Source organism: Rattus norvegicus, chromosome 17 (assembly GCF_021556685.1).
Source record: "Rattus norvegicus strain SHRSP/BbbUtx chromosome 17, alternate assembly SHRSP_T2T, whole genome shotgun sequence".
Taxonomy (NCBI): Eukaryota; Metazoa; Chordata; class Mammalia; order Rodentia; family Muridae; genus Rattus; species Rattus norvegicus.
Genome location: NC_141550.1, coordinates 13,221,584 through 13,247,594, shown reverse-complemented (window position 1 = coordinate 13,247,594; position 26,011 = coordinate 13,221,584). Strand labels below are relative to the sequence as shown.

Sequence of the window (26,011 nt, the reverse complement as noted above, 5' to 3'; positions counted from 1 at the left end):
TGCCCAGGACTGGAGCTGATGCCTGCCTGTGTGCTCCCAGCAGCAGATTCAGACTGAGCGCGTATTAATGGATGGATGTGCTTTTGTGGATGGATTAAAAAAAAATGCCTTGTACGTGTGTGTGCCAACCATGTTTCCTCTCTTCTGAGACTGCCCTATGAGGCCTCACTGACCGTGCAAAGACACATAGCTAATTCCTAGGAAAGGGTCTCTTGCTAATCAACCAATCCCGCCTCTCCTCCAGTACCTCCTGTCTCAGGCTTCCCCACTCTGAGACACTGTAGATCTACTCTCCTCATGTGGGTCCAGGTAGGAGACAACAGGGACATCTCTGCCCAAGAGCCTGCTCACCCTGTCTGACTGGTTCCTTCCCAAGGAGGCCACAATTAGGAATCTTACTGCTGCTTGCCTCACCCCTACCTCCTGACCTTTCCCTGGGGCCTCCTGTGGGGTTCTGCGTGGCATGGCCTTCTGCCACCGAGGACCTGTGAGGAGTCACTTTTCCCTTCACAAGCATCCTGTCCTCGTTGTCAGTATTCACTGTAGTGGGAGTGAATGAATCCCGGACACTTTGGAGACACACACTAGAATGTATCCATCCACAAAAGGAAAGGGAGCTTTGGCTTACAGCCAACAGGTGAGGCACTGAAGGGCAGAGAGAGCAGGGCAGATACCGTGCAAGAACAAGGGGTGCCACGGGCCAATGATATGAAGATCTAGCTACGGACATACCAGTGACCGGAAGGAGTGGCCAGTCTCAAAGACCACGCGGTTCAAAGTGCAGCTAGCTGTCCTCATACCGCTGAATGGAGAATGCATGGAGAGTTAGTGACTTGCCAGAAACTGTAGTTTTTACCTCACCCCCTCCATATGCTCAGAACGCTTCGGTCAGCCCCATGTCCAGCCAAGCCTCGGCAAATGAATCCTGTGTACCACGAAGTGCCAGATATCTCGCATAACTTGGTGAATGTGGGGGAGCTTATGGGGAGTACCTTACCTGTTCCCTGGCAGTGGTGGAACAGCTTTGGAAGATAGGGTCTACACCACAGCCCTGCGTATCACCCCCAAGTCGCACTGCATGCGGCTAATGAGAGAACAGACCCAAATTCAAAATACCAAGTGCTGTTTCCACCGAATCTCGTTGCTGTCATAAAGCAGGGAGATCTTAGCCCTGAGTCGTGGTAGGTCACCAGCAGACATTCTCAGAACAGGTAGATGCAGTCGGTGCATGAGTAGGTGTGGCTCTGGGGAGTTATTGGGGGAGGGGGCGGGGCATGAAACCTTTCTACGAACTAACTGTGGTGGGACCTACTCTATTCTATTTTACAACGGACTTTACAACTCAGAGAGCCGGAGTTACTGCCTCTACTGCATGCTAATGGAGAAAACTAAAGAAAATCAAGTACAATAACTACCGTTTGGACAGGACTGTCTTTATCTCCTAGGAAAAGAGCAGAAGGGAACTAATTCCATCTGGCTCCATTCCACGAAGTTTTACAAGTAGCTAAATTCATAGACAGAAAGGAGAGAGGTTGGCAGGGCGTGTGGGGGAGGGGAGGCGGTGTTTAGTAGGGACTAGGCTTTGGTTTGGGAAACAGCATTCTAGAGATAGGTGACAGCAGTGGCCACGCTTAGAGCCATCGGTCTGTGTATTTAGAAATGGTTAGAAGGTGGGGGTGGGGTGCAGACATGGCTCGGTTGGTAAGGTGCTTGCTTCAGAAGCGTAAAAGTCTGAGTTCAGATCCTAGCACACACATTTAACAGAAGGCACTGGGGAGACAGGAGCAGGGGGAATCCTGGAGTTTACTGGTCAGCTCCTTTTGTTGAGTTGGTGAAATCCCTGTTGGTTCAGTGGGAGACAGTGTCTCCAGACATATTGAGGAGTATGGTCTCTGCATGCATAGATACCCACATGTGCCTATATGTACACACTCACATGAACACACACACACACATACATATATACACAAGCCATAAAATAGTATATATCATGTATGTTTTACCTCAGTATAAAGAATCAGCTAGGCTGCTGGCCAAGGTGGCCGTCGGCTCCGTGTGTGGGAGAAGCTAAGGGCAGGGTGCAGTACTCTCTGGTATGGCCCACGCCCAGCAGGTGCCTGGGCTAAGTTGTCCTGATCAGGACACAGTGTTCTTGGTCAGGTGTGGGCACACGTCACCCAGGTCTTCGTGGTCAGTCATGAGCTGCAGGAACCTGGCCTAGCAGTGCTGTGGCTGCTGCAAGGCTTCTTCCTGACGAAACGCACAAATGCAGCTTTGGCAAGCAGCCCTGAATAGATGCTGGCCCCTTGTACATGATGTCTCGAGAACGTTCCCCAGCTGTCTCAGGCGAAGGGAGCCCAGGCACCCCTCCTTTGGATTGGTGGGTTAGTCTATTCTTTCCGCAACTACGTGTGTGCCCATTTGGAGGTGAGTCAGTTTGTGTGTTGGTCTACAGCTGCAGTTGCTTGAGTTTCTTCTGGGGCCCTGTTTGCAACCCTCTGGTGGCATTGCTACCTTACCTGCCTAGCCCAGGGGCACCCCTCATGAAGTGAGTTCCCAGGCAGACAGGGCTCTCAGTTGGAGAAGGATCAGGTACCATGCAACCAGCCTGGGCTTTGATGTAGAGCAGGAGAAACTCTACTTTGGTTTTACTTAGGCTCCTGACTGGATCCCAAAGAAACCACAGCCCAATCCCCAAACAGGGTTCCCAGTGCATAATGAAGCTAGCTGCCGGTCCAGCCCAGCCGAGCCCAAGGGAGGCTGCAGACACCTGTTGGCTCCCTTTCAGGGACTGTGGTGGTCTTCTTCCTGTCTTGAAGGTTTTATTTGAAAGACCAGAGCCCTAGCTTTCAACTCCTTTCTCAGCTCTGATAGAGAGCAAACAGAATCAGCTCTCACAGCTTCGCCCCCCTGGAGCTGAGGCTTGCACTGCCCACAAAGGCAGGCAGGCCATCAAAGCATTTGAGCTCAGGTGTGTGGCCTGAGACCAAGGTGCAGGTGGGAAGGAGACTGCGTGGGTCCTAGAACTGGCTCTGGGATCCTCCAGGGCCCATTTCCTTCAGCTGCGGCCACTATCACTACACTAGGTCTGTGGCCACTGCCTGGCTGTGTCTGGCCTTGTGGCAGACCCTTCTTGAGTCCCAGCAAACTCCACAGACAGCCGGATACCTGCAGACAACATCTTAATTGCCCTGTAAGACAGTTTGGCTGCAGAACCCCTTCTGTGGGCAGGCACAGTTTGAACTTCAAAGAGTTTTGTAATGTTTACAGCAGCGCTAGGAGCGACAGGATAATTTTGGTGTCGTTGGAGAGAAGGTTTGGCGGGGCTCCTAACTCTGCTCTGGTCTACAAGCCCCAGGGGCACCCTGGTCTGTGGGACTCACCCAATGAAGCCCTCTTACCAACCCGGGAAGGCGGCCAACTCTGCTTCAACGGCGCCCGACTCCAGTTGTACCACAAGGCTGGGCCAGGGCGTGGGCTGGAGACCCAGCTGAGTTCCCTGCTCCCCAGGGACCTTGGAGGAGGCGAGACACACACTGGGTATGTCTGGAGAGGCATATGCTAATTCTTGGGCTCACCCCAGGAAGAAAAACTGTGCGTTTTATATTTTCACCTTCCGAAGCAATCCTTTGAGATGTCAGAAGAGAACTCACTCACAAGCCTGGAGCTGGTAATCCTGGAGTCAGACCCTGCTGGGCTTTGGATAAGGGTAGCACTGGTACAAGCATTTTCAGATCCAGTTTCCCCACCTCAGCAGCGAGGCTGACATTTGGTGGCTAACTATCTCTCTCCGGGAGGAGGCATGCCCATGACATGCCTGTCTCTGACCCTTGTGGGACCAGGGAGCCCTGAGCGCCCTCTGCCTGGTGGGCTTGCAGCTCCTGCAAACAGAGGCTTCTGGCTGGCATTTGTGGAATGCACGGAGGCCTGGACAGAGCTACTGCAGTCTAGGGGAGCCCAGGGGAGCAGCTGCCACAAAGTAGAGCAGGGCTGGACCTTTCTCAACTATAGCAGGAATGTCAGTTGTGTACTCTTCAGGATAGGAAGACTGAAGCAGCCATTTTTAGCAGCTGTGTGGCCCAGCCCTTCCTTTGCCAACTACCGATGGGCTGGGTGGCTCCAGGCCACAGCTCTGGAATGTGACAGGTCACACTGTACTTCATGGTGACGGCAGGGGACAAAGTATGAAGAAGCCGGGAGTCTGAGGAAGAGCATGCACCCAGGGGACCCGCCCTACCTCAGTAAGGCTTTTATCAGTACACTCCAGCTGTGCAGAAGCTCAGCCCCTCCGGTGAGCACAGACCCTCATGCCTGCCCTGCAGGCCTCTTGCCTTGAAGAACTCTCAGAACCAGCTGAAAAGCACTCAGTGCTGTGGGGCTGGTGTGCAAGGTGAGACCTTAAAGTACCCTGAGGAATACTTTCTGTCCCCATGGTCACTCCATTGGCCAGCTGCCAGCCTCCCTAGGGTCCTTTAGACTAAAACAAGCAGGCTGAGATGTAATCTGACTTCACCTCCAACACTAGAAAAGGATTTTACTGTTTTGCTGATGGTTGTTTGAGAAAGGGGGTATGGAGACAGTGACTCTGGGGAGGGTTGGTCTCTGTGTCAGAACGAGCAGGCCTTCCACAGTGAGATGTCAACTTCCCAGTAAAGGAGTAAAGGAAGGCTGGGGATGGGGGGTGGTGGTGGCTACAGGTGGCAGGGTTAAATATTGAAGCCATGGGCTGCCTTAGGCCTTAGCAGAGAGCTGACACACAGAAGGTGACAGCAGGACCTTCCTGCTGCTGGAGGGGACAGAGGGCTGACTGACAATTTGCTCAGAGCCTGCAGCAGCTTCTCTCTCCTTCCTGCTTTCCTACCTAGGTCCAAGTGGCTTTTCTAGGTCACTTTCACAATGGCCTTCCTTGCAGCTGGCCCCAGAATGAGGAGGAAGGCTGCACTGGCCCTGCATACCCTTGTGGCAAGATGAAGCAGCACCAAGACTAGCATACAAAGGAAGCTCCTGGAGTCCTACGTCGAATGGAGCACACTCAGGCTAGTTTGCTGAAAAGGAGTGGAAGTCCTTTCTTACCCAAGCATCACCCACAAACGAGGCATTGGCAAGAGGCAGGTGCTGGGTAATAGCCCAGAAAGGGTTTGGTGCCCTGTGGTCCATGCTTTCTCATTGGGTCACTGACCCACTTCAACCCAGTCCCCAGGGGTGCTTTCCCTTTCTCAGCAAACTATCTCTCTACTTCTCATTGTATTTTACGTTTAAAATGATGTGTGTCTGTGGTTATGAGCGTGAGTGTAGGTACCGTGGAGGCCAGAAGAGGGCGTCGGATTCCCTGAAGCTGGAGTTGCATGGGGTAGTGAGCCACCTGATGGGGGTGCTGGAAATCAGACTCTGGTTCTCTCTCTGTAAGGACCACAAGTGCTCTTAACTGATGAGCCATCCCTAGTCCAAGTCATTTCTGTGTCCTTGGTCCAATTTACTGCTTGCAGTCACATACACAGGAGCCTAATATATGGATAGGTGCAGTGGAACCCTCACAGTGGGTGCCTTGGGACTCTGATCCTCATCCACAATATCCACGCACCATTGGGTCTTGTCAATCTGGTTTTGTGTGTGTGTGTGTGTGTGTGTGTGTGTGTGTGTGTGTGTGTGTGCCTGTGTGGACAGGCAGAAAGATAATCAGACGAGGGAGGCAGGGGCTTGTGGGAAGTAGAGACTTGGAGAGTCAATGTCTGGGGTAGTGATGGTGAGTACCATATCTTACTGAAGGCCTGAGAACCAGGACACTGAAGTCTAAAGATAGAAGTGGGGGCTCAGGTCAAGCACAGCACCTCTCCCTCACCCCTTCTCCTCCATCAGGGTAGTCAGCAGCTGCAGTGTTGAGGGCAGATCTTTCCTGGCCTACTGATTCTAGCACCCATCTCTCCAGCAATGTCTTTTCTCAGCTCAGACAAGCTGATGTAACCAACCTTTCCCTTCACTCATTCCTCTGAGCCCTCAGTGATCTAAAGCAGCGGGGGTTTACCAGTCTCTGAAATGGATTCGATACTTCCCAGGGTGTTCTGAGGTAAGTGTCTGAGACACAGGCTCACAAGAGGCCCCCACAGACTGCATGCTGTTTTGGCTAGAGATCTGAATGTGAAACTTCCAACCACAGGCTCATGTGTTTGAGCAATTGGTCCTCAGATCCTGGTGCTGTTGGGTGGGGTTGGGGAACCTTTCAGAAGCAGAGCCTTACTGGAGGGAGCTGGATACAAAGGGTGGGTCTTGAGGCCTATAATAGCCTCGCCTACTTCCTGTCTGGTCTCTCCTTTATCAGTGGTTCTCAACCTTCCTAATGCTGTGACCCTCTAATACAGTTCCTCATGTTGTGGTGGCCCCCAGCCATAAAATTATTTTCATTGCTACTTTGAACTATAATTTTGCTGTTATGAATCATAATATAAATATCTGATACGTAGGATATCTGGTATGTGACCCCCTTGCACCATGACTCTGCCTGTCACCAAGCTTTCCCCACCTTGAGGGACTGTATCCCTTTAAATCATGAGCCAAACGGTATCCTTTTCCTGCTAAGTTGGCCTTTACAGACATTTAATCACGGCAATGAGAAAACAGTTAAAACAACAGCCCATGGAAAGGGAAGCAAAGGAGTCAGGAGTAAGCAGAGATTTCATAGCAGGAGTCAAGCTCGTGACCATTTAAGTTCACCCACAAATTGCATCGCAGGAGTCCTAGACTGTCTTGGGATCCTTAGAAGGTCCACAGACACCCCCTGCTTCATCATGGAGTGTTTGAGGACTGGTGTCCTACCTACCATGGCTCCAGAGCCTCTGCAGGGGTCCATCTGGGAGACACGCTGTGCCTCTGGTGTCCTGTGTACATGCTGCAGGCCTCTGTTCTGCTTCTTCTCTTATGCTGTACCCTGCAGAGTGCTGGGTCCTCCAGGCCAGGGCAGCACCCCTTAAAACACCCTGTGGTAAAAAGATATCAAGGTCCTGTCACTGTATGCTGAACTGTCCTGGAGTCTGCAGGGCGGAGTGTTCCTGGACTGTTTCCAAGGTGGCTTCTTTGCTCTCTCAGTGCGTTCTCGGAGCTGACGCAGTCACCTTGTTCTTGGGGCTAACTAAGCATTCAGAGTCTGTGCTGATCTAGGACAGAAGTTAAAAAGCCTTCAGGAAGGGTCTGGGAGGTGAATGCAGGGTGGGTGGTAGGAGAAGGGAGGAGGACAGGGGAGACATTATCAGCTTTGCTAGGGACCCAAGGCTGCATGTATTCCCGTGGAAATGTAAAAGACAGACAGTGAAATCGTCAGCCAAAACAAACAGCATTGAAGAGTGGGTGGAGCCTTCTCCAAAGTGCGTGGGCGTGTGCATGTACGTGCATGTGTGTCTGCGTGTGTGTCCATTGGCTTGCGTGCTTAAGAAAAGGCTGGGGCTGGGCAGGCAGGCTGGACAAAACAGCGCCATCTACCTGAGTGGCTTCAGAGCCTGTAGAATGCTGAGCCATATGCCAGCTCTACTGTGGCAGTCTGAGGAAGGAGCCTGCACGGCACCTGTCATTTGGCCATCTGTGCGGTGAAGGTGGCTGAAGCCCAGTTGTCAAGCAGCTGCTGTCAAGGGAGGTCTCTTGTAACAGGGTGGGCACCAGATGTGGCTTATGGAGTCAAGAGAGATTGGTCCTCCACAGCAACTCCATTATTTCCTTTGGTTGATTGCAGCTGCTTCTCCCACAGCTGGGATGCTGGCACAAAGTGGGTAGGGGGGGTGGGGCTGCAGGACCCTTGGCGTAATGTACTTTTTATTGAAAAATTGTCTGGACCTGTTTGAACTCACTGAAAGGCTGGCTCGAAAAGTAGGGTCACCCTTCTCCATCCCTATCTCAGATCCAAGCAACTTTTGCCTCAGGGTGTCCTCCAAGACCTCCTATCTGGGAGTGAGATACACTCCCCAACTCTGTGGTACGGAAGAGAGAACTGCAAAGCCACCCAAGGGTAGAATCGTAAGTCTTTAAACTCACTTAAATGGTGAACCATTTCCGAGCCGGGTGACACGAAAGTGTCTTCAGTTGGGAATAAACGGAAGATTAGCTGTGGGGAGCTCAGCCACGGAGAGAAAGCTCAACCAGGGACACTAGCTGTCTGCCTCAACTTCCCCAGGCAGTTTCTGCTGAATGCTACGGATACCTGGTTGCATGATGTCATCTCTATTTGTTGCCATTCGTTTTGTCATTTGGAAGACTCATCTTGGGGTCACTCCACTCTGGCTGGCACTCCAGCCGACTGCCCAATTGGGCTTCCCTAGTTGATTCCTGCTGGATGTTTTGAGCATGTGATTTGATGACCTTTATTCTGTATCATCTATATGCCTGCCTGCCTATCTATCTATCTATCTATCTATCTATCTATCTATCTATCTATCTATCTATCCATCTATCCACCCATATTTAATAAATTGACTCATTTAAAACCCAATCTCCAGACCCTCCAGAAAATATGCAAGTATTTGAAGCAGCAGGTCTTTAAGAGACCTTGGGTAGGCTCTGAGCTGGAGGGACTCTCTGTGCTAGAAAGCCGGGCAGGATCCAACTTCTGTTCCAGGGACCTGGGGACAGTACTCTGACCAGCTGTCCCCATGGTTTCCTATTTTCTGTTCACCTGCATGGCAAGTACTTCGCTCCTTGGATACAACACATTCCAGTCATGGCTTAGCACGGCTCCTGGGACCCACCTCAAGTGGTTTGCATTGCTAATGGCTGGGTCATGCCTGAATTTCCTCACACATATTCACAAAGTTGCTGCATGGCCAAAGCAGGCAGGACCCATACCCAAGGCCCACTGCTACTGCAAAAACCTCTTGCTAAACCTGAGGATACTGTGTTCCTGCTGTGGGTGCGAACTACTGGTAATTTAAGGGGTCAGTGAGCTTCCTGGACACCTAGTTTGAGGCATAAATAAGTACCAGGTCCTGTGGACCAGAAACTTTGGATATCACACAGCAGAGCATCTCTCCTTCGGTCTCTGGTGTCTGGGGCCTAGGCTGGGACGTCTGAGTTCTCAGTCACTCGTCAGTCTGACAGGTTAGTGGCCTGTGACTGGGATTTGACTCCCTTCCCACACCTGCTACTTGGGTTTCCTCACAACTTGGCAGCTGGGTTTCCTGGGGTTCCTCAGACAACTGGAAGAAACTACATCATGGCAACCCCATAGCCACCCCTTTTGCCATACTGTCCTTGCAGACATTGTCTAGATTCGAGGCTGGGGGACAGATGGTCTCTTAGTTAAATGTCTGTTATGCTGTAAGGCCGTGTGTGGACAGGAGGTTCATACATGTAGACACACGGCTTGAAAAGAAGTGGGCCCCAATGTGAGGGGAAGATCCTCGGAAGGAGATCAGAGCAAGGAGAAGAAGCCCAATCAGAGGAAGCATTACGACAGGTGTCAACTGATTCCTGTAGCTGCAGACTTGGCTACCCCTACTGAGACCTGTGTTCAAGGGGATCCTGTCAGGCCCTGGGAAACTCTGTACTTGTGGAGTCAGAAGAGAATGATTAAGCAGCTTTTTAGCTATGGCCTAGGTTGAATTGTGACTAACAATTAAAAAAAATTCATGTTGCATGTAGAATGTAAAGCTGTGATTATTTTGTTCTATTTTAAAATCTCAGTAAAAATACCCTTTCCCCCTACCCCGACCCCTGTGTGTGACTTCCTTCACAGAGAGTGAGTGAGAAAGGTATCGGTGGAAGCAGCCCCGGAAATTATAATGGCTTATCCACAGTTGTCCAAGACATTTGTAAAGACAGTTCCTGTTGGTTTTATGGCTCTCCGGCATTTCCTTATCCAGAGAGATTCAGTAACCAGAGCAGCAGCTGTGCCTCCCTCCTGTTCTACTGGATCAACAAGTGCGTGCATGCGTGTGGTAAGTGTGTGTGGTGTATATGTGTGTGTGTTGTGTGTGTGTTGTGTGTGTGTGTGTGTGTGTGTGTTCATGCACGTGTGTGACTTCAGACCAATCTATAATATAAAAGTCAGGAGGGCTGGGCTGGGGTGAGGAGAGGACAGTGAGTGTGGCTGGTTGGTGGAAGTTTGCCAATGACAACAGGTTTAGTTCCACACCTTCCCTGAGCTGGGTTCCATGGGGACAGAGCCTCAGGACAGGCTCAGACAGAGAGACAGGCGATCCTGGGACCTGTCTGTGGTCTGCATCTTGTCTCTCGGGGTGAAGTGAGTGCAGAACGGGACCATTCTCTTCAAATTTCTGAGCACCGCTAAGACTGTTCTTTCTCTTGTCCCTGAGGTCACTGGAGAATGAGGTGTATTACTGCACTATACCTCGTTCTTTAGTCGCTGGATAAGCTGTAAGAATTGGCCATGGGATTTGAAGGTCTTCAGTGATGTCCTTTGTCTGGTGGGCCCACACCTGCAGCATAGAACGATTCCATTTCCAGTCCCCTCCCCCTCAGGAAATCTTCATTTTTCCCCCCTCTTTCCCTGGTGCCTTGACTGACCAACTCAGAGTTTGGGGGAGCATCAAAGGTGTAAATCAGAGTCCCTGGAACCCTGCAGCACCCCTGGAACCCTGCAGCCTGCTCTGTAGAAGGCTGGCTGTGTTGGAGTGGGGCTGCTGTGTTCTCCAGGGTCACGAAACGCCTACACTCCACTTCTCTGAATATTCACATGGCCCCATCTGACGGTTAAGGACACTGGAAAGTATTCTTCTGCGGTACGTTAAGGGTTTGAAGGACAGATGTCATTGTGTGGAGCACACACAGGAGGCATTTTATTCAAGTAGGTTTGTAGTAGGATGCACCTGGTTTAGTTGAGGACAATGTACTCAACCCACCCAAGGAGTGTCTCTCCCACCCAGGCTCACCAGATGCTCTTCATGCAATGACCCCAAGTCCCCTATATTAAAGCCTTCTTTCTATTTTTTTTTAATAGGTTCTGGGGTGGAACTCAGACCCCCATGTTCACAAGGCAGGCGCTTTACCAACTGAACCATCTTGCCAACTTGACCCCGATTGAAGCGCCGAGGTTGGTTGCTGCTCATGGAAACCTGGTAATTTACCCAAAAAAAGGTAAATAAGGGAAAAATAAAAAATAAAAAGAAGCAGAAAGAAGACTCTGCTGGTTAGATTTTATGTCAGTTTGACACAGGCTAGAGTCTTTTTAGAAATGAGAACATCAGTTGAAAAAATGCCCCGCCAGCTTGCTTTGATTAGTGATTTATTGATTAGTGATAATGTGGCTGGGCCAACACCCATTGTGGGCAAGCAGTCCTGGGTGTATAAGAAAGCAGGCTGAACAAGGCATGAGGAGCAAGCAGCATTTTCCTACGGCCTCTGCTTCGGCTCCTGCCTCCAGGTTCCTACCTCGTCTTCTCTCAGTGCTAAGCCGTAAGGTGAACAACTCTTTCCTTCCTGCGTGGCTTTTGACTGTGGTGTTTTATCACAGCAATAGAAACCCTAGCTAAGACAGGGGCAAAGGCAACAGTTTTCAGAGTTAAATGCTGGCAATTGTAAGCCAAGCTTCAAGTGTCAGTGGGAAGAGACTCACAGGAGGATCCCAGACACAGCCCTGTCCCCCAGCTCTGATCTGAAGGCTCACTCTTCATTTGCATGACACCACTGGCAGCTACAGGAGAGTCAAGAGGCCCATTAGGGTGCTTTGGGCCTTGAGGTCCTTTCTGGAACTTAGTTGCTTTGCAGCATGTCCTGGGCTCAGGTGTACTCCTGATAGATAGATTCTGGACAATTTCCATCTGGGGCTAATGTCTGTTCTCAGAATCCAAGTTCTTGGGCCAAGGATGATGGAGAAAGGACTTGCCTTGCAAGCACAAGGACCTCTCTTGGATCCTGAGGATCCATGTAAAAACAAGAAACCTCGGTATGGTGGTATGCTGTACTTGTAATCCCTGCCCGGGGAGAGAGACAGGCCAACCACAGGCTACAGGCCTGTGAGAAACCCTGTCTCAAAAACCAAGGAAGACAGTGTCCTGAGGAATTATGCCTCAGATCTCTCTCTCTCTCTCTCTCTCTCTCTCTCTCTCTCTCTCTCTCTCTCACACATACACATAGACACACACACACATATATACACAGGTATACACACACATACACACACATACACACCCCCCACATACACACACATACATATACACATACACACATACACACACACACCATACACACACATATACTCATACATAGATATACATACACACACATACACACACACACATAGACACACATATATATACACGTATATACATAGACACACACAAACATATATACACATGTATACACACACATACACACATACCATACACACACATATACAGATACATAGATATACATACATACACATAGGCACATACACATACACACACGCACCATACACACATACATATATACATACATAGATATACATACACATACACCTACACACACACCTACACACACACACACATAGACACATACATACACACACATATACACACACATACACACCATACACACACATACACATACACATACACATACACACACACACACACACACACACACACACCCCTCTAAATTCTTGGCTCCCTATACCTGCCGTTTGCAGCCTCTCTGAGTGACATGTTCCCTACAGAAGCAGCATCCCTTGTTTGTGCTAACAGTCACCGCTTTTCCTGCTTCTCTTTCTTCACTTGAGTAGCCAAAGACGGCTCGATACCGAGAGGAAATCATCTCCAAATAAGACAAATCACAGCACCCTGTTTACACAGCAGCAACTCAATTACTGTTTACCCTTTCTGCAGTGAAGGTTATCATGATACTCAAAGAGAGACCCAGAGCTGTCTGCCCTTTCCCCACTTCTGCAGGAGCCGGTCTCTTGACCAGACAATTACCGTAAAATACTCTCTCTCTCTCTCTCTCTCTCTCTCTCTCTCTCTCTCTCTCTCTCTCTCCTTAGTGAGAGAGATCATATCAGTTCCTCAGAGTGGGAGGTATTATATGGCCTCAATCCTTCTGAATAGACACGGGCAGGCTTGACACACTCTCTGGGAGTGATTTCTGTCTTCAGGGTTTCTATTGCTCTGATAAAACATTGCGACCGAAAGCAACTTGGGGAAGAAAGGGTTTATTTAGCTTATACTCCTAGGGCATCCTTAAGGGATGTCAGGGCAGGAACTTGGAGGCAGAGATCATGGAGGAGTGACACTGGTTTCTTTCCCCTTGACTTTCTCTGCCTGCTTTCTTACAGCACCTAGCACCTCTAGCCCAGGATTGCGCACCTACACTGAGCTGGGCCCTTTCCTATCAATCATAAGAAAATGTACCACAGGCTAGCCCATAGATCAATCTGGTGGGAACATATTCTCAATGGAGGTACCCTCTTCTAAGCGACTCCAGCTATCTCAAGTTGATAAAAGAACTGGGCAGCGCATGCAATGAATCTAAAGAGCTAGCTAGGTTTCTGGAGAAATGGGCTGACGGTTTAAGATGGTTTTTTGGGCCACTGTGTCTGAGGTATGGGGAGCTATCTGGAGGTTGCTCATGGGTTCAAAAGCAAGAGGACATGGCTGAGTGACTGGAGCGCTGTGTGAAGGAGTGGGTGCCAGGGACAGGCTGTTGACAGCCACTTTCTCACAGCTATCAGAAAGACAGTAACTACCAGGCCCTGAGGCTGATGGCTGATCCAGAGTTGGGTAATCTTGTGGTATGTATTGATTTTTGCATCATGCTAGACCAAGATTAATGAGTGTTTGGTTTCTTTCTAGCCCAGTTTTCTTAAGGCTCCCAAAACAAAAGTAATTGTCTGCAGGGGCAAGTATGGGAGAGTACACAATGCCACCAGTTCCGGAACCGTAAGGGCCACACCGTGCTCCACTTTGTTCTCCAATTAAGATCTCTGAAGTGCCCTTTGCTAGTGGCTTTGGTGTCTGTGTTCAGGCTTGTGACTGGATTTTCTTCCACAGGCCCTATATCTATATTCATCAATATCAATATCTGTCTGAGGCTCCCCATAGGTCCTGGGCCCTGCTTCTGCCCAGTGCCTCAAGCAGCAAACATGTATTTAGGTGCTGGGGTCCCCTCGGCTGGTGCAGGTATGATGGCCACAGATATGTGTGCGTGTGTGTGTGTGTGTGTGTGTGTGTGTGTGTGTGTGTACCAGGACATGCAGGGGATTTCAGTTTTCTCTTACCACGTGGGTTCTGGAGACTGAACTCAGGTCATTAGACTTTAACCTACTGAGTCAGCCACCTTGCTGTCTCTACACACACGTGTTCTGAGACAGGTTCTGTCAGTGCACCCGACACCCACAGATTCTGCAATACCAGCTGGCCACCGAGCTTCAGAGGTCGCCGGCTCCATTCCCCCAGCACTGGAGTCCCAGACATCTGTGTTGCCGCATCTACTTGTGTGAAGGTTCTAGGGACATCAGTTCCGGTCTTCACACTTGCCCAGCAGATGGTTCACTTCCCTAGACCCTCGATGACTCTCTTATGTCTTTTTAAGATCAAACGTGTCTCCTTGGTGACACCGGCTCCAGGGCTCACGGAAATGTTTAGAGACAGCTGGTCCCGTTGCAGTCCTCACCTAACCTGTCTCTATGGAGCTGGCGAGTCACCACGCTCATCCGATGCTCTTCCTCCCCAGCTCTCTGCCAACAGGCAACAAACCAAACACGATGTGCATTTGTCTCTGGGTCCTCTGCTGACTGAGCCGAACTCCTAGCTTGGGGATGCTGTCATGAATGCATGCCCGGGTGTTTCTGCAACATGCCTTACACATCTGACTGGTTTCATCACCACAGAACTGTGCAAGCGAGTTTTTGTGTTTGTTCTAAGCACCCCAAACCCCATGTCTAGGAATATGGAGGTGCAGAGGAACCCCAGCCTCAGACCACACGGCTTGGTCTTGGCAAACAGCTGGCCAACGTCCTCAAGTGACTCTTTGAATGGAAGTCTTACGTAAGAAAAAACATTTGTTTTGTGGGGAAGACAGCTTCTTAGAAAGGGCATGTTTTAGCTCTTTTTGGACCATGGCTTTGATGTGCGGACACTCGCCATTTACACACTAAGGTGTGTGCTTGGGTTTGGGGTCAGCCTTTTGATACATCATCTAAGACCCGTGAGATCTGTGGACTTTGACAGTGCAGGAAGCAGGTGTTGTGCTTCCTGCACCAGCCCCTTGCCTTGACATTCTAGACGTGTACTGTGGTAACTATTTCTACAGACACTTGAACAAATGTTTATTCAACCCAGATGGGGGTGTGGGGGGAAGAACGACATCCACACCCAGGTTGTTGAACTGCTGGACTTATTTAGGTTACTTCTAGGAGCTCGGGTGAGGGGTTATTTACAGGAATACGGAGACCTCTGAACATTTCTTCATCCAAAAGTTCTACCCTGGCATGGGTGATGGCTTCCTCATAGCTACTTAACTAGAACCTTCCTTCAGTTAAGCCTTCACCCTCTACAAGCTCTCGAACCTTCCCAAACCATGTGCAGCCGGGGCAGAATTACACACAGCTGGAAGGAGGCTGCAGGGGTGAGTGGCTGGAATATCAGCTCTCAATCTAATCACCTTCTCCATTCCCCTGATGTTAGGGACTACCAATGGGTCTGATCCCATGAGGGTCTCCTGAGGGTACCAAGAGCTGTTCTGATAGTGACCGCTATGCTGTGCCCAGAGGACAACATTCCACAACTCTGTGGAACTGAGGCTGTTAAAGAACTTACCTTAGAGGGCCATTCACCTCCTCAGCTTGCTTCTAGGAGCTGATGTTACAAGCTTCTGTTTCTTAGTCTTAGACAAATCTCCTCAGCAGTGAGGGTCAGGGGCCAGACTGTTATTACTCCCATGTATGAAAACTCCATTTGTAGTCAGAGGGCCTATTTTTCTGTTTGTAAATTATCATCAACATCCATCCATAAGATCTCAGGCCTCATTTACCCAGTGAATTCTGAGTAGCTACTTAATGCTCAGGCATAAACAATGAGAGTACGGCAGTTACTTTATAAACAGGCGGGCATGGTGTGGGCCTGAGAGTTTCTAGATAGAACGTGTGTAGTAATTATAAGGCCAGAGAAGAAGTGTAACTTAAGAATTGAGGCGGAAAGTGTATAAGGGTCAGATCATCACAAGGACAAAAAGGGTGGAGCCGAACTGAGGGTGGTGGATCTGCAGGGCCTGTCTGAGAAGAGGCTGCTGAGATGGCACACCATGGAACAAACTCTAAGCACAAAGAGTGTTCTAAGACGGTGTCTGTGAGGATTTGTTATGTACCTCATTTCTGTCCTGGGAGGAAGAGGGAGGCTCCTAAAGAATCAGGAACTAAAAGAAACTTAGAAGGCACAGGAAGTTCCTGAAAGTTATAAGATTCACAAAGCCCCTGCCATAATCACATAAGCAGTAACAACTTCTGGGGGAAGAGATTCTCCAGTCAAACAAGCTGCCTGCAAGTGTGCAGGATGTCTTTCCTGGGTGAATTGCTCAGTGATCTAGCTGCTTCTGTGTCACTCAAACCCCCTATAAGCAACACTGAAAAACTCATTGAATCATCAGTTCAGACTCTGGTGGAATTGGTTCTTTGGGCTGTTGTTGGTGTCCTATCTGCATCAAGTTGACATTTATCTATCCCCAGGGAAAGTCACACAGTAAGGCCAAGGAATGGGGTGCCAGGATGGTCAGTGGGGGTGAGAAGCGGTCTAACACATGGGTATTCACAAGCCATGACAAGAAGCATGGGTTGTGTTTAAGACAAAGAAGTCGGGGGATTGGGGATTTAGCTCAGTGGTAGAGCGCTTGCCTAGGAAGCGCAAGGCCCTGGGTTCGGTCCCCAGCTCCGGAAAAAAAAAAAAAAAAAAAGAAAAGAAAAAAAAAAGACAAAGAAGCTGGGACTGGAAAGACACTCAGTGTAAAGTGCTTGGTGTATAAGTACACAGACCTGAGTCAGAGCCTTGGCTCCCATAAAAAACTGGACTTGGTGGCACATACCCATAACCCCAGCATTGGGGTGCAGGGGAGGATCCTGAGAGATCTCCATGATTTGTTGGATTGGTGAGTTCAGGGTTCAATGAGAGATCTTGTCTCCAAACAAACAAAGAGAGCCATAAAGGAAGGCATTTGATGTGACCTTTGGCTACACATGCATCTGCACACATCTGCTTTTGTACCAGTACACATATACATGCACACACATGAAAATGTGGACACGCACAATGCACTCATACACACACACTTGTGTGTATGTACACACATACTCATGCACACACACACATACACACATACACACACACTCGTGCACATGCAAATGCACAGAACATTTATTTATCCTTCCTCTGATCCGTGGTTTGGTGGAGCAATGCTGGGGAGAGGGAAGGGTGGAGAGGACAGGAGCAGATGAAGGGACGATGAAGCTGTGACACTTACAATATAGCTTCTTTGAGGGTCTCCTTTGTAGGTTGACAGGCAGGTTGGGGCTGAGCACAGGAGAAACCAGGCAGAAGCTGGGCCTTTGGGGTCTGCCCCGGGTAGCACTGAGGGGTCCCAGAGAAGACTGAGCAGCAGAGAGACCAGTGGGAAGGAGTGAAGTCCAGGGAGCTTGATTTAAAATCCAGCACGGAGGGACTCTGAGGGAATCTGGGAGACTACTCGGACTGCATGTGATGCAGGAGAGGGAAAGGGAGCAAAGGAGGGGTGGGGGAGAAGAGGGAGGGTGGAAGAGAAGGGTGATGAGGGGGAATGGAGAAACATGGGGGAGGGGGAGGGGCATAGGGAAGGGGGCAAACCTGAGGGGTGTGGGTAAAGACAGGAATACCAGGCTGTGTGGCAAATGAGGCCAGCCTGGGACACATACACACACACACACACACACACACACACACACACACACACACAGATACACACACACAGACACAGACACACACACTCACACAGACACACACACAGATACACACACAGATACACACACACAGACACACAACACACAGACACACACACATAGACACATACACAGAAACACACACAGATACACACACACAGACATATACATATGCACACATGCACAGTCTGTCTCTCTGTCTCTGTCTCTGTCTCTCTTTCTAACTATGGTCAGCACCTCAGTGGACAGGCTAAAAGGTAAGAGTTTTCTTCCTTCCATTTGAGACAGGGTCTCACTATGTAGTACCCGCTTGCTTCGAGTCTATGATTCTCCTGCCTTTGCCTCCTGTGTGCTGGGATTATAGGTGAGCACAGTCATGCTGGGCTTCCTTTGTGCTTTCTAAAAAGATCCTTCCAGCACAGTGACTTCCATTCCCTTCATGAGTTCTGTCATACAGAAGAGCTTTTCCTTTTAGGGTGTGTGAGGTGTGTGTGGAGGCAGATGGTTCCCAGGAGGCACCTCCTATCAGCCCCTCTCACCCTCACCCCATTACGCTGTTTACAGCACCGATGCCTGGCAGTGGTTTGTAGCCATCAGTAATTGAGGCCCAGCCATTGGTTTCTGCAAACCAAGCCCAACTTCAAGACACCGTTTAGAGAACATAGCTCTGCCAGCCAGCTTTCCTTCACTATGATAAATACCCAAGACGATAACCTTATAAAGAAAAAAGGTTGGTTTTGGCTCATGGCTTCAAGGTCAGTCTGCGATTAACTGGCACGGTTGCTTTGGGCCAATGCCAAGACATGACATTATGGTGGAAGAGTGGGGTTGGGCAGAATGACTCATTTCCTGGCCAGGAAGCAAAACCAGGAAGATCCCATACTCTCATCTCTAAAAGTGGTCCCTAAGGAGCCCACTGCTTCTAAGTCCTGTCTCCTAAGGATGGTACTGCTTCTCAGTGCATCTGGTCGAACTGTTAACCTGCCAGCCTGCCTCTCTCAGGGAGCAGGAATCCCTGGTGGCCTTTGGCTTGGCATGGCTCACAGCATTTGAGGCTCTGTCTTCTTGGGACAGAGCCTGAAGTGCTGGCTGCTCAGAAAGCAGGTAGGAGCAGAGGGGACAGGGGACCGGTGCAAAGCTGCCGTGTTCTAACCCGGAGAGAACATGACATCGAGTCTGCCTCTACCCATGAATTTTTCATCATGTCCCTGCAAATCTGCCTCCCTGGAACCAACCGGCCATGGGTCAAAACTATCAGGAAACCATTGCTTCTGTCCCTGTGCCCTAAACAACAGAGCTGACAGCTGTCTCTGCGGCAGCCACACTGTTGTGGGTATTAAATGTGATGCAGTGGTTGTTTAATGTCTATGGGGTGTGTGTGAGTGTGTGTGTGTGTGTGTGTGAGTGTGTGTGTGAATGTGTGTGTGAGTGTGTGTGAGTGTGTGTGTGAATGTGTGTGTGAATGCATGTGTGAATGTGAGTGTGTGAATGTGTGAGTGTGTGTGTTGTGTTGTGTGTGTGAATTTGTGTGTATGTGAATGCATGTGTGAATGTGAGTGTGTGAATGTGTGAGTGTGTGTGTTGTGTTGTGTGTGTGAATTTGTGTGTATGTGAATGCATGTGTGAATGTGAGTGTGTGAATGTGTGAGTGTATGTATGTGTGTGTGAGTGTGAGTTTGAGTGTGTGTGTGTGTAGGCTTTAGGTAGATCCTAGAGTTTTTTATATGAGGAAAATAAGTGTGGACCTTGCTACTCATAGGTCCTGGCACCAATTTATGCCCCAAGTCTTATATCCTTTCCTGTTGCTGTGATAAATACCCCAACAAAAGCAACTTAAGGGAGAAAGGATTTCTTTTGGTTCAAGGTTCCAGGCCATGATGGTGGGAGAGAGTCCCAGTGACAGGACCTCGAGGGACCAATCACATTGCATCTGCAGTCAGGAATCTGACATGTGATGAATTCATAGTAGTGCTCAGCTTACTTTCCCTTAATTTTTATCCAGCCTAGGGAATGGTGCCACCCATTGTGGACAGGTCTTCCCAATCTCAATTAACCTGATAATCTTTCACAGACATGCTCAGTGTCTGTGACTCTCTAGCCCTCGCTGTGGGGCTACAAAACCATTTCATCTTCTAAGACCCAAGCTCTGAACCCCTTGAGCTACTGCTTCTCTCTAACATGGACTCTTCCATCCCACATTTTGTTTTAGCATGGCTCATATAGACATATAGACTCATATAGCATATCTCTCTCTGTGTGTATGTATGTATGTAGTGTGATCTCTCTTTTTGGGTGTGTGTACTGTGGTGTGGTGTGTGAAGTATGTGTGTGGTATGCTGTGTTGTGGTGTGTATCTGGGGGGGTGGATGTTGTATATGGTGTGGTGGGTGTGGTTCCTGTGTGTTTGTCTGTATGCAGTGTGTGATATGTGGTATTGCATGCAGTGTGGTTTGTGCGGTGTGTGTGTTATGGTGTGCTGTGGTCTGTTACATGCACTAGATGTGGTATGGTATGGTGTGTGCAGTGTGTGTGTTTGTGTAGCACTGAGGGTGTGCGTGGTGTGGTATGAGCAGAAGAGACACAGAAGGAAGAAATCACTGTGAACAATTATTCTCTGAAGCCCGCAGTACAGAGGCAGAAGCAGGCAGGTCCAGCTGAGTGACACCAAGCCCAGGGGGCTTCCATGAGCCTGCTGAGAATCCTGAAGCGCTAGGAAGGATGAAGGTGGTTGGTTATGACTGCATGACGTGGGCTTTCACTCACTGAGTCCTGATTGACAGGGAGCACCTCAGGTAGCTCTGGAGATAGCAAGGGAACGATGGACGGACACTCCAGATCTGAGCTGGCACCGGCCTCTCCCTTCCAAGTGGCTTGCATGGGCGCTAGTGAGCTAAAGTGAAGCCTAGAGTCCTGTTCAAGCTCTGCGTACTTGCTGGACTGCCCAAGAGCAAACGCCACAGGGCATGTGCTAGCTTAGCAGGTAAAGTCCTTGCTTTCTGAGCAGAAGGGCCCAGGTTTGCTCCTAAGAACCTGTACAAAAAGCAGGGCATGTTGGCAGGCTTGTAACCCCAATGCTGAGGAGGCTGAGACAGAAGGATCTTAGGGCTCCAGACGAGCCCAGTTGGTGATCGCCAGGTTCAGGGAGACACCCTGTCTTGAAAGATAAGATGTACCGTGATTGAGGAACGACTGGAGTTTGATCTCTGCTCTACACACACACACACACACACACACACACACACACACACACACACACACACACACACACAGCACATAGATGAGTAGGGGGACACATGGATGCTGCAGGAGAACAGACAGTGGTCCAGTGTAGGGTGTGACCCTAGCAAGTTCATGACTTGGAGGAAGGTATTACACATGGGGCTCTATGGGCAAGCTTCTCCCCTGCTCAGCAAACCCTTGTGTTTCTCTAGTGAGTGGGGTGTGTACCTGTTGCCCTCTCCCATTAGAAGGTTCAGGAGTTGGTATCTTTCTTCCCTGCAGAACCCTTTAGATGGTTTTTCAGATTTCCACATTGAGACCAAGCTGAGGGTGAAGACTGGGGCGGGGCTGGAGGAAGGAACTGTTACTGACTTCAGCAACAGAAGTGGGAGTCATGCAGGGCAGGGAGCAAGGGGAGTCGCATCTTTGATTCATGGAATTTGGGGCAAAGGGTTGGTGGGAGAAAAGACCTTAGAGGGAAATTTAGACACAGCATCTATCTTTTAAAAAGAACGAAACGGCAAAAACATAGAAATGGGAGAATAAGGACCCTCGGCCGAGTCTCCACTCATGGAATCCCAGTCTCCTGATCGACAAGGTAGAGAAGGGAGACTTGGACAAATATAAAGGAAGACTGAGTGCTTGGCAGGTCAAAATGGACAGAAGCCAGAGGGAGGGACGGTGGAATGACCCGGAGGGGTGGGGCGATAGGATAACCCGGAGGGGCGGGGCAATGGGATAACCCGGAGGGGCGGGGTGATGGGATGACTCCAGGAGGAGCTAGACTGCTATTGCGCATGTGCTACAGTCAGCCAGTGAGTGATTGGTAGAATCTCTCTTCAGTGAATAAATCCCACCAAGACAGTAGTAGCCAAGCGACGGGTAATGGTGGCTTTGCATCCAGTCATTTCTGCTGGTCTGCTGCCACTCACCCTGGCTCTAGCTGCTGGGAACACCTGTCATGCCGCCTTTACCCTCCTCCGCCTGCCACTTTGTTCTCAGGGCCTCCTTACCCAAGCTCTGTCTCAATTTTCATCCATGATGTCACACGGGCCTTTCATTTGTGGACCGTTACCTACTAATCCAGGTTCTTCAGAGCCAGCATCACCTTGTTTGTGTCTTTGTCAGAGGTGGCTCTGGTGGTGTGACTCAATCTCCTGGCTCCGATGTCTGCCTGCTTTGTACTCTGGCTCCACTTGGCACCCATGCTGGCACTTTCCCCCTGCTTCTCCCCCATTTCCCAGAGTCTCCTGATCCAGTGGCCTTAGCACAGACCCTACTGGGAAGATATCTTGACCCAGGAAGGCTTGGAAGCCTAAGTGGAACATTGGCACCCGGTCTTCTTATGCACAGCCTTAGGGGTCTTGCTCCCGTGATTCCGAGCCAGGTGGAGTGGGCATGCTAGGTCTGCACTCTGGGCTGCCAAATATCCAGGGCTGCTCCTATTTCTCCAAGAACAAGGAGAATGCACTTTACCTACTAGTGGTCTCAGGAAAGGGTCTCTTTCCTGGGGGAGTTTCTGGGAATGCCAACCAAGGGGATCCAGGGGCCTTGGGGAGACCAAGGGAATAGAGATCTCCTCAAACACCAAGAGGGAAGCTCGGACAACCTGCCTGAGTGTGCCCTGCCTCTGGCAATTAGCATCTGAGTAAAAATTCAGTGGCTCCTAGTCCGGTCGGCTTTGCGATTGGAATGTATCTGTGGCCCATTCTGTGTCTAGCAACTTGCCAGACCTTTGAGTGAGGTCAGGTTGCTGTCAAGCCCCTGGAATGAAAGCATGAGTTGTCCACAGACCTTCCTGACCAAGTACCTCAGGATCACTGAGTTTACAAGTTTACAGCAAGAGCTTCTAAGAGAATACTGGCGTGGTCTACAATCGAGAGTCACTTAGGAAATCTGGGGCTTACTAGGGTTCCTGGGTGTCCTAGGGAGGGGAATCGGGTTAATTTTATTCTTCAATTTTCATGCATACATAGGCATGTTTGAGTGTGTGGGTAAGTGTGTGTGTGTATGTGTGTTTGTGTGTAGGATAACTGCATGAATACGGCACACACCCACACTTCATTCTCTGGCACCTTGGGCCCCAGTCACAGCCAGAAATACCCCCATAAAGAAATTCTGACCAGAACAAGCTTGCTCTGTGTGAAACCCAGGAAGATAATAGGCACGTTCGCTTGGGGACGAATGGTGAATGAGCATGAAATGTATTTCCACCACCGTGAACATACCAGGGGCACGCTGCTGCCTCAGGTAAGGTCCTTGCAAATTCATAGGGACATTCAGGACTGGTTCCAAACAGTCCCTCCCTGGCTGTCAGCTTTCTGCTTCCCTTCTTTGGAGCCAAGCAGTACAGCACAACCCCCAAAGAATAGCAGAAAAGGTCACTCTGACCTTCTAGGGTTTTCCCTCTACATGGCTGTCAATGAAGAATGGGCTGAAGGACTTCTGGAGAAGGTGGGAGGGAACCAGGGGCCTCATAGTGGGACACGTGACCCACCTGAAGGAAGGGCCCATACATTGATGGACTGGTGGGCTTCCTCCTACTTCCCCAAGGGTCAAGACTTATATAATTTGTTCTCTACTTAGGAGGGATAAATGAGGCATGCTTTTGCTTGGTAGGAGGAAACACTGGATGAAAAGCAGTGTATTGGACTTCAGTCATCTGCTTGAAAAAGCACATAACACGGTGTGAGGGACTCAATTGCATTTGAACCTCCAAGTGTTTTAAAGTGAACAATGTCAGTTTTAAAGCGTCATGTGGGCCAACCCAGCTCCCGGGTTCACTTCTACGTTGTGGGTCGGAACACAAACCAGCCAGCAACAATGCTGACTGTTCTCCTGGGGAAAGGTCTGTCATATCAATGACAAACCCGTGGATGTCCTCAAGGCACTAATTAAAGAGTACCGTGTCTACTGGGGACTCTATTAAGCTGTGTGTGTGACTCAGTGTGGCTGCTTCCTGGGACTTGTGAAATGTCAAAATGTGGAACACAAACACGTATCCAAGGGACATGACCATGGCAGACATGTCAGGGGCTCTGCCTTTGCGCAAACACTCTGACTCTTTTAGTCTGGAAGTATAGAGGTGTAGTCTCAGTGTGGATGAGCATGTGCACGGCTGTGCATGGGCTCGAGTGTGTGTGTGTGTGTGTGTGTGTGTGTGTGTGTGTGTGTGTGTGTAGGTCAGAGGTCAGCCTCAGGCATAATTCCTCAGGACACTGTCCACCTCGGTTTTCCAGACAGGGTTTCTCAGAGGCCAGGAACTTGCTGATTGGTCTAGGCTGGGTGGCCCCATGAACTCTGGGGAGGCTCCACTCCCCACCCCTGCAGCACTGGGGTTACATGTGGACAGTATCACATTTGGGTTTTCTTACGGTGGGTTCTGGGCATTTAACTTAGGTCCTTGTGTTTGCAGGACAAATGCTTTATAGACCCTGGAAACACCTTTCAGTCTCAGTTATCTGGAATGGATTGATGGCCAGGAGCACTCCGTATAACCACACCGTTAGATGCAGGCTCCCCTGGTTTCTGTGAGATCCTATGGGGAACCTCACTCAAGCAGGAAGATGATGCTATGCACGGGAAAGCCTCGGTACACAAATGTTTCAGATGTAACTCTAATGAAGGGAGGGCTCAGCTTCTAGTCTTACCCCTGAGACACAGCACAAACGCAGTCATGACTACATCGTGAGTGTCCCACAGAGGACCAAACACAGAGGGCTTGTTCCTCTGCGGATGTTACCTTTGGAAGGTTGGAGGTTCAGGAGGCGGGGCCTGGTAGAAGGACATTAGGTCACCAGGGCTGTGACTCCGATGTCTTCTTGACCGTCCCTTTGATTATTGGATGCTACAAGGTGAACAGCTTTTGTGAGTTACAGGGCATGGTGTGTCACTCTGCCACAGATCCTGGCATAGCAGGGCCAGCTGCCTATGGACTGAAGCCTCTGAAACCAGATGTCAAAACAAACGTTCCCCACTCTGTTGAATTTCTTGAATATTTTTTTTTCATAGCTAGAAAACACTTACAGTCTATTATTTTCCTTTAACTCTGTGCAGAGCTCTTCCAGACTATTCCAGGCATCCTGTTACAAGTTGGCTATAAGGAATCACAGAAACTGAGCAAGGCATTTGGCTTGGAGCAGGTCCACGTGCGCTTTTTTATCTCCAAATGTTTGAACTACCATCTATGGAAGCCACTTTCCCTAACCATCAAAGAATCTTAGGAGCCGGCCCTTCCAATCCCCCAGGATCCCTCTGGTCCACATCTGTGACTCATAAATTCAAGGAACAAGCTTGGTTAGTTTGACACGTTCTCATAGTGAGTCAGGGAGCAACTGGTTATTTGAAGAGATCACTTACATAGCATGAGGTTTTTTTGGGGGGGGGGAATCTAAGGGCAATTTTATTGTGCCTAAAAGGAATGAGTCGTAGATTGCCAGCATGTATATTTAGAAGTGCTGAGGACAGAGGAGGGCGTGGCCATGACAAGCCTGCCGCTTTGAAGACTGGAATGAGAAGGAAGGACGGTGAAAGGGTCTGTAAACACACCCTGGGCTCATCCGTCCTCGGTGAGCCAATAGCATCTCAGTACACTGCTGTGTTCAATGCAAGGAAGATGTCGTCAGGATCCAGGAAAGAACCTGGGAGCTTTTGGGAGTTCCAGGGAGGTCTGCCAACTCTGATTGCAGGCTCCCTGGTGGGGACCGGGAGGGGCTGTGCTGCTTTGATGGGAAACCGACTGTGGCTTGGTACCTCATTTTCTTGGACAGTGTGAGCATCAAACACTGCAAAGAGGTTAAGAAGGAACCACAAGACACAACTGAAGCCAGCTCCCCCCACCCCAACCCCTGGCAAGCCGGTGGGAGCTTGGAGCCAGATCTGACATGCTTTAGGAAAGATAAAGTATTTCTTTCATGTCAG

The 26,011-nt window shown here is 49.7% G+C and overlaps 2 long non-coding RNA genes across 20 annotated transcripts in view; one reads left to right on the top strand and one right to left on the bottom strand.

Annotated features, from left to right (window-relative positions):
• Positions 1-2,250, bottom strand: part of LOC148000007 (uncharacterized) — a 5,984-nt gene extending 3,734 nt beyond the window's left edge. The window contains exons 1-2 of one of the 2 annotated variants that reach the window (XR_015641112.1): positions 2,004-2,250; positions 733-802 (exon numbers count right to left, since the gene is read on the bottom strand). This is a non-coding gene — a long non-coding RNA (uncharacterized LOC148000007). Of the gene's footprint in view, positions 1-732; positions 803-997; positions 1,247-2,003 lie in introns of those variants that run through there. The other variant, XR_015641111.1, reaches the window with a different exon arrangement.
• Positions 2,144-26,011, top strand: LOC120097809 (uncharacterized). Of its 18 annotated transcripts, none has more exons than XR_015641097.1 (7): positions 2,144-2,427; positions 3,271-4,390; positions 4,866-5,108; positions 9,713-9,914; positions 10,937-11,073; positions 13,962-14,090; positions 14,644-16,552. It is a non-coding gene; the product is annotated as an uncharacterized LOC120097809 (long non-coding RNA). The 18 variants fall into 18 exon arrangements; XR_015641102.1 differs by having other exon boundaries at positions 13,764-14,090; XR_015641100.1 differs by having other exon boundaries at positions 2,149-2,427; positions 3,353-4,390.